The following is a 12,334-nucleotide window of genomic DNA, read 5'->3' on the forward strand; positions in this document are numbered from 1 at the left end:
AATTGTTATGACACCTTTTATAGATTTCAGTTACATTCAACTGAGTGCAGTTTGCAATTCAGTAATAACAACAGAAAAACCTAAAATATACATATCTTTTGTTCCCCAAATTCTGCTCCCAGAAATTTAAACTAAAAAATCATTAAGTTAAAGGTTTAGCTATAAGAATGTCATATCAGCATTGTTTATAATGATGAAGTATTTTAAGCAATCTATATGTTCCATAATATAATGAAAAATTGGTCATTATGGTAAACTTGGTCGAAACACACCTTTCCAAACAATGATGTAGATAACCTACTTATTGACATGGAGAGATGATATGTTGCCTCAAAAAGATATCTAAGAAAATATCATGTATATTATAAACCTATTTTTTTAAGGAAAAGTATGTGAATACATGGGGTTCCCTGGTGGCTCAGTGGTAAAAAAAACCACTTGCCAATGCAGGAGACGTAAGAGATGTGGGTTTGATCCCTGGGTTGTGCAGATCCCCAGGGAGAAGGAAATGGCAACCCACTCCAGGATTCTTGCCTGGGAAATCCCATGGACAAAGGAGCCTTGTGGTCTACAATCCTTGGGGTTGAAAAAGACTTGGACACGACTTAGCAACTAAACAATAGCAGCAACATATGAATACATGGAAAAGGTTATTAAAATTAATTAAAATTGGAAACTGCTTAGCTGTAGAATGTTAATTTTCTTAATTTGATTTGTTTTCCACACATGTAGAGTCACTTAAAAGGAGAACATTAAATAGTACTTGTGGTGGTGGTGGTGGTTTAGTCGCTAAGTTGTGTCCGACTGTTTCGTTCTCATGGACTGTAGCCCGCCAGGCTCCTCTGTCCATGGAATTCTCCAGGCAAGACTACAGGATTGGGTTGCCATTTCCTTCTCCAGAGGATCTTTCCGACCCAGGAATCAAACCCTGGTCTCCTGCATTGAAGGCAGATTCCTTACCCACTGAGCTATGAGGGAAGCCCAGATATTTGTGCTATTTGTTAATTTATAATCTCCTTGCTCCAAATCCATTCCTTTTGCCTGGTTTGCAAAGATGGATCTGGGCCCTTTACAAATATGTCTCCTTTGACAGCTTGGCACAATGTTATGTTACATTTTGTCAGTAGAGGGCGCTGGAAAGACATTACAAGAGGAAAGAGTTTTGCTTCTAGGTTCTTAACTGGTGGCCTCTCTAATGCTAGGAGCAGGTTTCCTTAGATGTAGGGAAAAACTCACTCCTATGTCTCCTCTACTCTTGACACTTTACTGTTGATACAACACGACTCCACTTCTACCAGATGTAAGGGTTTGCCACTCACCTAGCGGTTCTGTGACATCAGCTGGGTGTGATGTCCAATAATTTAATTCTGACACTACCTTTCAAGTATCAGATCCCGTAGGTTAAGGCCTCAGTCCCACAAGACTTCCTCCCACTTCAGACGCCAACCACGAATGCAGATTGTTTCCCTATGTTCCTGACCAACCGGATATAAATCGGAATTTCTCACAACCTCCTCCTTGGATCTGATTAATTTGCTAGAGTGACTTATAGAACTCAGAGAAACATTTTACTTACTAGGTTACCAGTTTATTATAAAAGTATATAATTCAGGAATCAGTTCAGTTCAGTCGCTCAGTCACATCCAACTCTTTGCGACCCCATGGACTGCAACATGTCAGGCTTCCCTGTCCACACCAATTCCTGGAGCCTACTCAAATTCATGTCCACCGAGTCGGTGATGTCATCCAACCATCTTATCCCCTGTCATCCCCTTCTCCACCTGCCTTCAGTTTTGCCCAGCGTCAGGGTCTTTTCCAATGAGTCAGTTCTTTGCGGCAGGTGGACAAAGGATTGGAGCTTCAGCTTCAGCATCAGTCCTTCCGATGAATATTCAGGGTGGATTTCCTTTAGGATTGACTGGTTGGATCTCCTTACTGTCCAAGGGACTCTCAAGAGTCTTCTCCAACACCACAGTTCAAAAGCATCAATTCTTCAGTGCTCAGCTTTCTTTATGGTCCAACTCTCACATCCATACATGACTACTGGAAAAACCATAGCTTTGAGTAGATGGACCTTGGTCGGCAAAGTAATGTCTCTGCTTTCTAATATGCCATCTAGGTTTGTCATAGCTCAGGAATAGCCAGATGGAAAAGGTTCATAGGGCAGGGTATGTGGGATGGAGCTTGAAGCTTCCATGCCCTGGGAGGGGAGACCCTCTTCCCTAGATGGCCACATGTCCACCAACCCAAAAGCTCTCTGAATCCCATCCTCTCGGGGGTTTATGGAAGCATCATTACAAAGGCACAGGTGATTAAATCACTGGTGATTGCTTCAATCTCCAGTCCTCAGCCCCCCTCCCTGGAGGTGGGAGCAGGACTAAAAGTCCCAACCCTCTGATGTCGCAGTTGGTTTCCCCTGGTAACAAGTCTGGCCTTAAAGGCAGCCCAAAAGTTGCCTCATTAACATAAACTCAGTTGTAGTTGAAAGGGGCTTGTTGCAAGGAAATGGCAACCCATGCCAGTATCCTTGCCTGGAAAATCTCATGGACAGAGGAGCCTGGTGGGCTGTAGTCCATAGGGTTGCAAAGAGTCAGGCACAACTGAGCGACTAACACTTAAACTTGTTGCAAATAACTAGACACTCCTCCTTTCAGTTTGAGGACTCGGAAGCTATTTCAGGCAGAGTACAAAACTGTAGACCAAATATTATAACAAAGTGATGCTCCCATTGCTCTTATCGCTCAGAAAATCCAAGCATTTTAGGAGCTCTGTGCCAGAAATGGGACACAGAGCAAATAAATATTTCTTATTATAAATCACTATATCATTGGGACTTCCCTGGAGGTCTGTGATTAAGACGCCACTCATCCAATGAAGGGGGTGGGGTTTAATCTCTGGTTGGGGAACTAAGATCCCATATGCTGCACAGCCAAATTACATAAATAACTTTTTTTAATGCTCAGCCCACTCCAGAGTTCTTACCTGGAGAATCCCAGGGATGGAGGAGCCTGACAGGCTGCCGTCTATGGGGTCGGCACAGAGTCGGACACGACTGAAGTGAATTAGCAGTAGCAAGAAAATCACTGTATCACACCCTGGTGCTCACTCTGGTGGTTTTCCTAGTGGCTCAATAGTAAAGAATCTGCCTGCAATGCAGGAGACATGGGTTCCATCCCTGGGTCAGGAAGATCCTCTGGAGAAGGGAAATGGCAACCCACTCCAATATTCTCGCCTGGAAAATTCCGTGGACAGAGGAACCTGGCAGTCTACAGTCCATGGGGTTGCAAAGATTCAGACAAAGCAGCTAAACAACAAACCTCCAGTGAGGTCCCACAACAGTTTACCCTAGAAGGCAGATCTCCAGCAAATTCCACTGGCTGGCAGGTCCTTAGAGCAGCTGACTTATCTGCCATGTGCCCTCCCAATAAGATCAGGATTTCAGCCCTAAAGGGTAGGGAGGGTTCTTCTTGGGTGTTTTATCTCAGCCCTAGGAGTAGTGGCTGGTCCTTATATCTGCTATTTCTGTATTCTTTAGGGTTCTCTTGTATTCAATCCCTCATCATTTGAATTTACCATTAACAATTCTTTATACAGTCGATAGTCATTATTTGGTGATTCTATATTTGCAAATTCACCTACTTGCTAAAATTTGTTTGGAAGCCCCACAACCAATACTCTTAATGCTTTTGCTATCATTTGAAGACATGCACGTGCTCAGAGAAGCAAAAGCTTTGAATCTTCTAACTTGCATGTTCCCAGCTACAGTCAAACAAGGCGATGCTTGACCTTTTTGTCGTCTCTCCTACTGCAAGTGTCCTTTTCACAGTGATTCCTGCATTTTTATGCTTTTTGTTAGGAATTTCACGGTTTTAAATGGCTGAGCTTACTTCTACAGTGCTGTCTAGTATTGCTAAATGCAAAAAGGCCGTGATGTGCCCTCTGTAGAGAATACCTAGTTTTGTTCAGGCAGGAGTTATAAAGCTGTTGGGTTGAGAGTTCAGTGTTAACACATCCACAATGCATATTCAATAAAGTGTCCTTTGTGTTTCAGCAGAAACACAAAGCAATACAAAGCAAGGCTTTGTATTGATCAATTGATGAAATGTGACCAGAGGCTGAAAGGAACCTAACCCTGTAATTCCTCTAGGAGGAAGGGTTAGCATTCACTGGTTTAGTGCTTATAGCAACTTTATAGACTATAACTAATTCGAGTAATAAAAATCGACTGTATCAAACTTGCCCTGTTCTAATTACAGTGTGGTTTCTCTCTCCTGATTGGATCATTCAGAACACTAACATCATCTTTAAACCATTATTCCACCAATTAATTATTTCTTTCACATATTAGTAGAGTCATACCTTTTTTTGAAAGTAATTGAAGTTTCAGAGGTTCAAAAAAAGCATAATTGGAGAAGAGAACTCTCTGAAATGATTTCTACCTTTTATATGGAAATTCTTAATTGCATATTTGAATATGCACTATCATTAAAGCTGCCTCTAGTGTTAGATTTTTCATAATTTCAGATTTTTAAAAATCTCTTCTTGACATATTTTAGGAGAACTAAAAAGGTATTTCTTTCTCCAAAGCTTAAAAATGAAAAATTAATGATATAAATTTAATTGGCTGCCCTATTATTCCACACCAATGTGGGCAGAATAGTCACTGAAAACAAAGCTGGTGAAAACAGTTCCTGTGCCAGAGAAACCCTCTATTTCAAATATTTCTTTCAGATAGCACAAAGTACCAAGTCTCAGGTGAACTCTCTGATGTCCACCATCCCTATTAAGAAATCCATGGCCCCATTTTCATATTCTCTTGAGGGCAGGATGGAAAGTGGAAACTATTCCAAACTTCTCAACAAGAGCAAGGGATGGATACAACTCTCACCTTAGCACTTTGTTTTACTTCCAGCCCAAACTAAGCCACCAGCTTCCCTGGTGGCTCAGTGGTAAAGAATCCCCCTGCCAATGCAGGAGACATGGGTTCGATTCCTGGGTCAGGATGATTCCCTGGAGAAGGAAATGGCAACCCACTCTAGTATTCTTGTGTGGAGAAGTCGATGGACAGAGGAGCCTGGCAGGCTGCCATCCATGGGGATGCAAAAGAGTTAGACACGACTGAGCACCTGAACAACAACAACAACAGCGTTCAGTTCAGTCACTCAGTCGTGTCCGACTCTTTGCAACCCTACGGGCTGCAGCACACTAGGCCTCCCTGTCCATCACCAACTCCTGGAGTTTACTCAAACTCGTGTCCATTGAGTTGGTGATGTCATCCAACCATCTCATCCTCTATTCTCCTCCTGCCTTCAGTCTTTCCCAGCATCAGGGTCTTTTCAAATGAGTCAGTTCTTCGCATGAGGTGGCCAAAGTATTGGAGCTTCAGCTTCAGCATCCACCCTTCCAATGAATATTCAGGATTGATTTCCTTTAGAATGGACTGGCTGGATCTCCTTGCAGTCCAGGGGACTCTCAAGAGTCTTCTCCAACACCACAGTTCAAAAGCATCAATTCTTAGGCACTCAGTTTTCTTTATAGTCCAACTCTCATATCCATCCATACAACAACGTTAAGAAGGTCTGAAAACGATCGTATGGAACCCAGCACTTTCAGATAACTGGTGCCAGTGTCAAGGGAGTAAGAGTTGCCTAGGTCATAGAAACGGAATTCTTTTTATGCATATATGAAATTATTTATTTTCGGCCGTTTTGGGTCTTCGTTGCTGCATATGGGGTTTCTCTAGTTGCGGCAAGCAGGGGCAACTCTCCTTTGCGGTACACAGGCTTCTCATTGCAGTGGCCTCTCTTGTTGTGGGGCATAGACTTTAGAATGCATGGGTTTCAGTAGTTGCAGTGCATGGGCTCAGTAGTTGTGGAGCACTGGGCTTAGTTGCCCCGAGGCATGTGGAATTTTCCCAGACCAGGTATTGAACCCACATCCCCTGCATTGGTAGGCGGATTCTTAACCCCTGGACCACCAGGGAAGTCCGAAACAGATTTCTTAGGTGTGGTTTTTCCACATTAGAGCTGACATGCAACGATTTCATGATGGGATTGCTTCATATCATTGCTGCTAAGAGGAGAAATTAAGGCTCCGGTTGGAACTAGGCTTGTATTTTCTTCCTTCTAACCTCTCTGGAACTTTTTCAACTAGAGAACCCATTCTTTCTCTCCTGTGGACATTTATGTAGTGAAACAGAGCAGGACTCTATGATCCTTGCCCCTCACCATGTCTTCTGTCCGCCTTTTGCCTGTAGAAAACTTGAATCAAAGAACAAGTTTAATCCGAGAAGTGAGAAATGCTGAAACAAAACAGTCAAAGGAGACTAAGTAATAACAATGTTGTCATTAAGTATCATCAAGGACCTTCAGTTCTTTCTCAAGGGCTATAGATAATATTCTGAGCCATATCCTGTGAGCTGTCTTATAGATATGAGAACACCAGGTGGAGAAGGTAACTACGTGATGACCAGACTGTACCCAGGACTTGAGCTGCACAATTCTGAGAGCTGGCCAAAAAGTAATGGGAACAAGTGCACCCTGAAACTGATGATTAACTGTACCTAAAGCAACCAAGATGATGCTAGTCAGGCCACTGTGCTGTTTCTGCATATAACCTCCGCCCCACCCATCAAATCTGTCTATGAAAGCTCTTACCCTCTGCTTGTGGGGGTTGCGGGGGGAATCAGCCTTTGGACATATGTCTGCCACCCTCCCCCTCCTCCTCCCCCACCCCAATTGCCAGCATCTAAAATAAAACAAAATTTCCTTTCCATCAACCTGGCCTGTTTACTGGCTTTTGAGTGGTCAGCAACCAGACCCCCATGCATACCTTTCGGTAATAGTAGGGCGTCAGCAGTGGTGGTACCTCCTACCCCCACCTCCATCATTTCAACCCCACCCACTGGAACCCATCCAAAGAAAAGTAATTTTTAGAAAAGAAAATGATATTAACATTTACATAAAGCATAGCTCTTTTTATTCATCTGTAACCACACTAAACAAAAACCTTGTGTTTACTGAGCATACCTAGCTTCAAATCAAAGCACCCCCTTCCATTCAGATCAAGGCTGGAGAAATTCCATTAAGAAAGAAGGCCTCTGGGGGTACTTCCCTGGTGGTCCAGTGGCTAAGACTCTGTGCTCCCAATGCAGGGGGCCTGGGTTCAATGCCTGGTCGGGGAACTAGACCCTACATGTCTCAGCTAAAAGATCCCGTGTGCCACAAGGAAGATTGATGATCCCGTGTGCAGCAACTAAGACTTGTTGCAGTCAAATAAATAAATAAATAAAAATAAAGAAAAAAGAATGGACTTCTGTGGTGGTTCAGTAGTTAAGAACTTACCTGCCAATGTAGGGGACATGGGCTCCATCCCTGATCTGGGGAGATGCCACATGCCTCTGGCAACTAACCCCTTGAGCCACAACTACTGAAGCCCACCCACCCTAGATCCCTTGCACTGCAGCAAAAGTCACCCCAAGGAGAAGAGCATGGCAACTAGAGCGTAGCCCCTGCTTGCCACGACTGGAGAAAGCCTGAAGCAATGAAGACCCAGTGCAGCCAAAAATAGATAAATAATAATTTTTGAGAATGAAGGGGTCTGGGCTGAAGGGGTGAGTGGGTGAGAAAATGTTGCAAGAAAGAGGATTATATTGGAGCTTTTGTTGCCAACCTCATTTCAGGTGACAAGGAGTCGGTCTCTGGCTTAGTACCCACACCCTCAGAAACAAAAGACGTCTCAGAGGTGATATTGAAGGGACAGGAGGAACTTCCATGACCTTTTCTGAAGGTCATGATTTTTTTTTTTTTCTGAAGCTGATTGCTTCCTTCGTTTGTTGGAAAACAGACCTGTTGGTCTTGGAGCCTATTCAGCACAGTAAACTTTTGTCAGTAGAAATTTCCAGATTAGCGAAAGAAGACAGAAGATTTTAGACATTGCAGCCCACATGATGGTTCTTATTAAGTCCCCATTCATTTAAATAAAATGAAATAATAATGGTTACAATAAGCTTCCGTGTAATCATCTTAATGTGTGTTTAATGTGATCCTTAGTTGTAAATTGAAGCTCAGTTCCCACATTAGTACTTTACTCCCTGCTGAAAGAACTCCTAACAAAACTCTTTTCCATTTTAACTCAGCACTACATTCCCTGGTTATCCTCCATTGTTCAGGGATATTAATGTCCTGTAAAACTGTTAATTCATTATTGCCAGAGGGCTGGAAACCACAGCTTGCACAAATGATGAAGCATCAATGGAATGAATTAATTTATCTCACAGCATCTCTTCTCCTTTGAAGGCCAGGCAGGTTCTTTAGCATTTTTACTGAGTTAGATTGTTTTTAACTGCTGCATTTTTTTTTATTGCTTTTAAGAAGAAACAAGTATATACCACTCTACATAAAACCATCTCAACTTTCAAAATATTAATTGCTCTTCCTTTCAACTCCCATTAAGTAAATATGTTGAGCTCCTTCATAAACATCACCGTAGATTTTGGAGGATATTTGCCCCTATATAGATTGTTACCAATCCTCAGCCTCACTGGCTTTCTGTCAGGAGAAAAAGAATTCATGTATTAAAGTGGTTAGTAGAAAACTGCCACATGCAGCGCGCTCTCCAAGAATGTCAGTCCCAAGAGTTGTATTTTAAAATACAGGATGCCTGGACTTCCCTGCTGATCCGATGGCTAAGACTCTGCACTCCCAGTGCAGGGGGCCCACATTCAGTCCCTTGTCAGGGAACTGGATCCCACATACCACGACTAAGCACAGTCAAATAAATAAATATTTAAAAAACCAAAGCAGGATGCCCTTGGGAGTTCCCCGGAGGTCCAGTGTTTAGGACTCAGCACTTTCACTTCCCAGGCCTGGGTTCAATCCCTGGGCGGGGAACTAAGATCCCATAAGCGACAGGGTGTGGCCAAAAATTAAAAATAAAGGTACAGGCTGCTCAATTCACTTCAAATTTCAGATGAACAGTTAAAATTTTTTAGTGTAAGCATGCTTAAATACTGCACCAGGGTATATGTACACTAAAAATTATTCATTGTTCATATGAAATTCAAAATTAAATGGGCATCCTACACAGAAGAACTGTGCAAAAAAAGATCTTCTCGACCAAGATAATTACGGTGGTGTGATCACTCACCTAAGATATCATTCCAGATATCCTGGAATATGAAGTCAAGTGGGCCTTAGAAAGCATCACTACGAGCAAAGCTAGTGGAGGTGATGGAATTCCAGTTGAGTTATTTCAAATCCTGAAAGATGATGCTGTGAAAGTGCTGCACTCAATATGCCAGCAAATTTGGAAAACTCAGCAGTGGCCACAGGACTGGAAAAGGTCAGTTTTCATTCCAATCCCCAAAAAAGGCAATGCCAAAGAATGCTCAAACTACCACACAATTGCGCTCATCTCACACGCTAGTAAAGTAATGCTCAAAATTCTCCAAACCAGGCTTCAGCAATACGAGAACTGTGAAATTCCAGATGTTCAAGCTGGTTTTAGAAAAGGCAGAGGAACCAGAGATCAAATTGCCAACATCCACTGGATCATGGAAAAAGCAAGAGAGTTCCAGAAAAACATCTATTTCTGCTTTATTGACTATGCCAAAGCCTTTAATTATGTGGATCACAATAAACTGTGGAAAATTCTGAAAGAGATGAGAATACCAGGCCACCTGACCTGCCTCTTGAGAAACCTATATGCAGGTCAGGAAGCAACAGTTAGAACTGGACATGGAACAACAGACTGGTTCCAAATAGGAAAAGGAATACGTCAAGGCTGTATATTGTCACCCTGCTTATTTAACTTCTATGCAGAGTGCATCATGAGAAACGCTGGGCTGGAAGAAGCACAAGCTGGAATCAAGATTACTTGGAGAAATATCAGTAACCTCAGGTATGCAGATGACACCACCTTTATGGCAGAAAGTGAAGAGGAACTCAGAAGCCTCTTGAAAGTGAAAGAGGAGAGTGACAAAGTTGGCTTAAAGCTCAACATTCAGAAAACAAAGATCATGGCATCTGGTCCCATCACTTCATGGGAAACAGTGGAAACAGTGTCAGACTTTATTTTGGGGGGCTCCAAAATCACTGCAGATGGTGACTACAGCCATGAACTTAAAAGACGCTTACTCCTTGGAAGGAAAGTTTTGACCAACCTAGATAGCATATTGAAAAGCAGAGACATTACTTTGCCAACAAAGGTCTGTCTAGTCAAGGCTATGGTTTTCCAGTGGTCATGTATGGATGTGAGAGTTGGACTGTGAAGAAAGCTGAGTGCCGTAGAATTGATGTGTTTGAACTGTAGTGTTGGAGAAGATTCTTGAGAGTCCCTTGGACTGCAAGGAGATCCAACCAGTCCATTCTAAAGGAGATCAGTCCTGGATGTTCTTTGGAAGGACTGATGTTAAAGCTGAAACTGCAATACTTTGGCCACCTCATGCGAAGGGTTGACTGACTCATTGGAAAAGACCCTGAGGGATTAGGGGCTGGGAGGGATTAGGGGCAGGAGGAGAAGGAGACGACAGGATGAGATGGCTGGATGGCATCACTGACTCGATGGACAAGAGTTTGTGTGAACTCTGGGAGTTGGTGATGGACAGGGAGGCCTGGTGTGCTGCAGTTCATGGGGTCGCAAAGAGTCGGACACAACTGAGCGACTGAACTGAACTGAACATTTTACCAGGAAACCCTAATCCCTCCCCTACCCTACTTTTCAGAAAATTTCCCCAATTTTGCTCTATTTTTCTCTCTAACAAATTTGGTTAAGGGAATTGTGTAGGAGGCATTAGGATGATTTCCTTTTTTTTTCTTAATGAAGACCACAATTTCCTCTAATTTAGGCAGGAATTAGATTTTTTTTTTTTTTAGAAAAAAATCATTTTGAACACAAATCCATGCCACAAGCCCATAGTTTAGTGCCCGGCCCATAACTGTGCTCAGTAAATACTGATCAACTGAATGAATGAATGAAAGATTGCCTGAGTTAACAGCTGGTCCTATCGCAGTTTGTTGAGATATGGGTCCTTTTATTTCAGCTGATGTGATCAATTGCAGTTAGCAATTGAAAGGATTACAGAGAAGTAAGACAAAGTGCACTAAGTCATGTCTGACTCTTGTGACCCCATGGACTTCAGCGCCCCCAGGCTCCTCCGTCCATGGGATTCTCCAGGCAAGAATACTGGAGTGGGTTGCCATCTCCTTCTCCAGGGGATCTTCCCAACCCAGGAATCGAACCCAGGTCTTCAGCATTGCAGGCAGATTCTTTACCGACTGAGCTACACAGGAAGCCCCATAGCCCTGCAAAGATGTCCCAGGTGTTGCAGTGGTAAAGCATCCGCCTGCCAATTCAGGACGAAAGAGACAAGGGTTTGATCCCTGGATCAGTAAGATCCCCTGGAGTAGGAAATGGCAGTTTAGTATTTTTGCCTGGGAAATCCCATGGACAGGGGAGCCTGGCAGGCTACTGTCCCTAAGGTTGCAAAGAGTCAAACAGGTAAGATCTCAAGGCATGGAGGTTACACTGTGTTATCCAGGTAGGATGAATGTGATCACAAGGGTCCTTCTAAGAGGAAGAATAGATGGGTTGGAGTCAGAAAAGACTATGTGGTGATAGAATGACAGAGAGAGACTGGAAGATGCTATGAAACCGACTTTGAAGACAGAGGAAGGAGCCATCCAGGGATGCAGGGGGCCTCTAGAAGCTGGAAAGGGCAAGGAGATGGATCCTTTTCTAGGGCCTTTGAAGGGAAGGCAGTCCGTGGGTCCATTTTAGACTTCTGACCTCCAAACCTCTAAGGCAACAGATTTGTGGTAACTTGTCACAGCAACAATAGGGAAAGAATAATACAAGGGGAATTTAATAAACAAACAAAGGTGTGTGCCAGGAACCTGCCTAGTGGAGACAAGTCTAACAGAAGATTTACTTGCAACCAGTAACAAGGACGACGAGCACGAAAGGATGAAGATCAGCACATGAGCAGATAGCAAAGGTCAAAGGACACGGAAATTGGCAGAATCCCAAAAAGTGAAGAGAATGGGTGGATTAGTCGGCTAGGGCTGCCAGAAGAAAATACCACAGGCTAGGTGGGTTAAACAATTTATTTTCTCACAGTTCTTGAGGCTGGAAGTCCAAGGTCAAAATGTCAGCTGTCTTAGTTTTTTCTGAAGCCTGTCTCCTTTGCTTGTAGGTGGCCCCCTTCTCACCCGGTCCTTGCATGACCTTTCCTCTGTGCATGCATGCACTGCTCATGTCTCTTCCTATGTCCAAATTTGCTCCTCTTATTAGGACACCAGTCAGATTGGATTGGGGCCTAGCCTAAGGGCCTCAT

Source organism: Ovis aries, chromosome 24, assembly GCF_016772045.2.
Source record: "Ovis aries strain OAR_USU_Benz2616 breed Rambouillet chromosome 24, ARS-UI_Ramb_v3.0, whole genome shotgun sequence".
Taxonomy (NCBI): domain Eukaryota; kingdom Metazoa; phylum Chordata; class Mammalia; order Artiodactyla; family Bovidae; genus Ovis; species Ovis aries.